This window comes from Sus scrofa, chromosome 1 (genome assembly GCF_000003025.6).
Source record: "Sus scrofa isolate TJ Tabasco breed Duroc chromosome 1, Sscrofa11.1, whole genome shotgun sequence".
NCBI lineage: Eukaryota > Metazoa > Chordata > Mammalia > Artiodactyla > Suidae > Sus > Sus scrofa.
This window is the reverse complement of record NC_010443.5, coordinates 73,800,419-73,805,546: the sequence shown is the minus strand read 5'-3', so window position 1 is coordinate 73,805,546 and position 5,128 is coordinate 73,800,419.

The following is a 5,128-nucleotide window of genomic DNA, read 5'->3' as shown; positions in this document are numbered from 1 at the left end:
CTGGCCTCGCTCAGTGAGTTAAGGATCCAGTGTTGCCATGAGCTGTGGTGTAGGTTGCAGGCTCAGCTCCAATCTAGTTTGCTGTGGCTGTGGTATAGGCCAGCAGCTACAGCTCCAATTAGACCCCACCCATGAGTGCGGCCCCAAAAAGACAAAAAAAAAAAAAAATTTTTTTTAATTAAAAAAAAATAAAAGTGAGGATAAGTATTGTGATGGGAGGTGTTTTACTTCATGTTTTGTTTCATGAGCTGGGCATAAATAGTAAGAAGATAGTGTTATGATGTAAATTAGTACATTTAGGATTGTTATGGTTGGATTATACATTATAATAGGTGTTATTCATCCTATACGGGCAATTGATAAGCAGGCTATAATTTTTTTAGTTGAGTTTGGTTGAGTCCCCCGCAGCCTCCAATTATGACTCATACTATAGCTGTGATTAATAATGGGTTGAGGTTGATGGATGGTGAGATTTGGTATAAACTGATAGGGGTGCAAGCTTGTTGAATTAATAGCATAGAGCCTGCTGTTCACAGAGCCTTGTGCCTTCAGGCACTCAGAGTGAAATGGAAAAGGTCCCAGTTTTGTGACAAGGGCTCTTGTTATGCTGGTGGCTGCTCTTGGATGAAAGACTTTAGTAATTCATTGTGTTCACTGACCAGAGTAAATTACATTAACAATAATAGCCATTGTAAGTAGTATTGATGTGGTGGATTGTTTTAGCAAATAGCTCATAGGTTAATGTTTTTATTAAAATAACATTAACCAATATGAACTTGTTACTGCAATTATGGTACCTGAGATGATGGTCAGTGGAATGATAGTAAAAACAAGAGAGTTTATTAATACAGGAGGGAACATTTTTGGGGTATGGGCCTGATAGCTAATTTAATGGACGTTAACATAGCATGTGGTATAAATGTGGTAGTATGGAGAATGTAAAATTATTATTATTTGGCTTTTTAGGGCTGCATCTGTGGCATATGGAAGTTCCCAGGCTAGGGGTTGAATTGGAGCTACAGCTGCCAGCCTAAGCCACAGCTAGTGCAACTCGGGATCTGAGCCACGTCTGTAACTTACACCACAGCTCACGGCAACACCAGATCCTTAACCCACTGAGCAGGACCAGGGATCAAAGCCGCATCATCATGGATACTAGCTGGGTTCATAAACCTACTGAGCCACAATGGGAACTCTGAGAAAGTAAAATTCTTGAGTAGGGGAGTTCCCGTCGTGGCACGGTGGTTAACGAATCCGACTAGGAACCGTGAGGTTGTGGGTTCGGTCCCTGCCCTTGCTCAGTGGGTTAAGGATCCGGCGTTGCCGTGAGCTGTGGTGTAGGTTGCAGACGCGGCTCGGATCCCACGTTGCTGTGGCTCTGGCGTAGGCTGGTGGCTACACCTCCGATTTGACCCCTAGCCTGGGAACCTCCATATGCCGTGGGAGCAGCCCAAGAAATAGCAACAACAACAACAACAACAAAAATTTTAAAAAAATTTAAAAAAAAAATTCTTGAGTAGGTTCAATTCCTATGACTCTAGGAAGAAGAGTTTAAACCTCCATTATTTACTCTATCAAAGTAACTCTTTCGCCAGACATGTTTCTTAGGTTTGTGGTGGGATGCCTGACATAATGACAGGCAGTGAAACCTCTCATATACATAGTGCTAATGTTTGTGGTAAAAAACTTTTTTTTTTTTGGTAGATGTCGAAGTCGATCATATCAAAACTGTGGATAGGATGCTCGAGTGCACAGGAAGGAGATTGTTAGGAACAGTGTTTTCATGATGACACTGGCTATATATATTTCTGGCATGTAGGGGCTGTGAAATGCTCCTAAAAATAGATTGTTCTGAAAATGTTTATGAAAATGATATTGACATATTCTCTAGGAAGAACAGGGTCAGTGGGCCTGCTATGTTTTCTACATTGAAGCCAAATACAGGTTTCACTTCTACTTCTGTTAAATCAAATGGGGCTCTGCTGGATTTCTACTAGAATAGAGATAATCAAATTCTGCGTAGGGATCAGGATGAGAAGATTAGTCATAGGTGTCTTATGTAATGGTTACTGTTGAAACTGTAAATGACCCATTTATTAGTAGGACTGATAAGAGAATTATTGCTGTTACTTGATATGAGATTGTGTCACTGCCTGCAGAGCTCCAATTAGTAATTTTTAATTAAAAAATTTTATTATAGTGGATTTACAATATTGTGCCAATTTCTGCTCTACAGCAAAGTGATCCAGTCATATATATCAATTCATTTATATCTATCTATCTATTTATCCATCTATCTATCTAATTATTCCCTTTCTTATATTAGATTCCATCATGGTCTATCCCAAGAGACTAGATATAGTTCCCTGAGCTATACAATAAGATCTCATTGCTTACCCATCTAAATGTATTAGTTTGCATCCACTAATCCCAAACTCCCCGTCCATCCCACTCCATCCCCTTTTCCTCTTGGCAACCACAAGTCTGTTCTCTGTGTGAATCTGTTTCTGTTTTGTAGAGAGGTTATTTGTACCATATTTTAGATTCCACATATATTATCATATGGTATTTATCTTTCTCTTTCCGACTTACTTCACTTACTATAATAATCTCTAGTTGCATCCATGCTGCTGCAAATGGCATTATTTCATTCTTTTTTATGGTTGAGTAGTATTCCATTGTATATATGTACCACATCTTCTTAATCCATTCATCCATTGATGGATGTTTAGGCTGATTCCAAGTCTCAGCTATTGCGAATAGTGCTGAAATGAACATAGGAGTGCATGTATCTTTTTGAATTGTAGTTTTGTCCAGATATATGCCCAGGAGTGCCCAGGAGTGGGATTGCTGGATGATATGGTAGTTCTATATTTAGTTTTCTGACCAGAAATAGGTCAGAAAACTAAATATAGAACTCCATATGTTTTTTACGTAGTGGAAAAAACAGTTTTCCATAGTGGTTGTACCAATTTACATTCTCACCAGAACTGTAGGAGGGTTCCCTTTTTTCCACACCCTCTCCAGCATTTGGTATTTGTAGACTTATTGATGATGGCTGTTTTGACTGGTGTGAAGTGGTACCTCATTATAGTTCTGATTTGCATTTCTCTAATAATTAGTGGTGTTGACAACTTTTTCATGTGCTTGCTGACCATTCATATGTCTCCTTTGGAGAAATGTCTGTTTAGATCTTCTGCCCATTTTTTTTGATTGAGTGGTTTGGTTTTTTTTGTTATTGTTGTTATTGAGTTGTATAAGTTGTTTGTATACTTGGGAGATTAGGCCCTTGTTGGTTCATAGTTGAAACTATTTTCTCCCATTCTGTAGGTGTCTTTTTTTTTTTTTTTATGGTATCCTTTGCTGTGCAAAATCTTGTAAGTCTGATTATGTCCCATTTGTTTGTTTTTGTTTTTATTTCTATTGCCTTGGGAGATGGACCTAAGAAAATATTTGTATGATTATGTCAGAGAATGTCTTGCCTATGTTCTCTTTTAGGAATTCTAAGGTGGCATGTCTTATGTTTAACTCTTTAAGCCATTTTGAGTTTACTTTTGTGCATTGTATAAGGATGTGTTCTAGTTTCATTCATGTACATGAAACTGTTCAGTTTTGCCAGTACCACTTGCTGAAAAGACTGTTTCCCACATTTTATATTCTTGCCTCTTTTGTTGAAAATTAATTGACATAGGTGTCTGGGTTTATTTCTGTGCTCTCTGTTGTATTCTATGGATCCATATATCTCTTTATGTACCAGTACTGCACTGTCTTGATTACTATAGCTTTGTAATATTGTCTGAAGTCTGGGAGAGTACCTCCCAGCTTTGTTTTTCTTCAGGATTGCTTTGGCAATTCTGGGTCTTTTATGGTTCCATATAAATTTTAGGATTACTTGTTCTGGTTCTGTGAAAAATGTCATGTGTAATTTGATAGGGATCATCTTAAATCTGTAGATTGTTTCATTAGTATGGCCATTTTAACAATATTGACTCTTCCAATCCAGGAGCATGGGATAAGTTTCCATTTCTTTGACTCTTTAATTTCCTTTATTAATGTTTATAGTTCTTGGCATATAAGTCTTTCACCTCCTTGGTCAGTTTTGTTCCTAGGTATTTAATTTTTTGGGGTGTTGTTTTAAAGGTATTTTTTAATATTCCTTTTTCTAATATTTCATTGTTAGTATACAAAAATGCATCTGATTTTTGAATGCTAGTCTTGTATCCTGCTACTTTGCTGAATTCATTTATCAGTTCAAGCAGTTTTTGTGTGGAGTCCTTGGGGTTTTCTATGTATATAGTATCATGTCATTTGTAGATAGTGACAACTTTATCTCTTTTCCAATTTGGATGCATTTTAGTTCTTTTGTTTGCTGACTGCTGTGGGTAGGTAGGACTTCTAATACTATGTTGAATAAAAGTATTGAGAGTGGGCAGTGTTCTAGATTTTAGCAAGAAGGCTTTCAGCTTTTCTCCGTTGAGTGTTACACTGGCTGTGGTTTTGTCATAAATGGTTTTTATTATGTTGAGAGAAGTTCCTTCTATACACACTTTGGTAAGAGTTATTATCATAATGTATGTTGAATTTTGTCAAATGCTTTTTTTGCATCTATTGACATGATTATGTGGTTTTTTACTTTTGTTAATGTGGTGTATTATGTTGATCAATTTGCATATGTTGAAACATCCTTGTGAACTTGGGATGAATACCACTTAGTTGTGATGTATGATATTTTTGTTATATGTTGTTCAATTTGGTTGGCTAAAATTTTGTTGAGAATTTTTGCTTTATATTCATCACAGATATTAGCCTATAATTTTCATTTTTGTTAGTATCTTTGCCTGGTTTTGGTATTAGGTTGATGGTGGCTTCATAAAATGTCTTTGGGAGTCTTCCTTTTTCAATCTTTGGAAAAGTTTAAGAAGGATGGGTATAAGCTCTTTGTATGTTGGTTAGAATTAGCCTTTGAAGTCATTTGGGACTGGATTTTGTTTGTAGGAAGTATTTTTATTATATATTCAATTTCATTTCTAGTGATTTGTCTGTTCAAATTATCTATTCCTTGATACAGTTTTGGTGGGCTGTATGTTTCTATAAAGATGTCCATTTCTTCTAGGTTGTAAAATTTGTT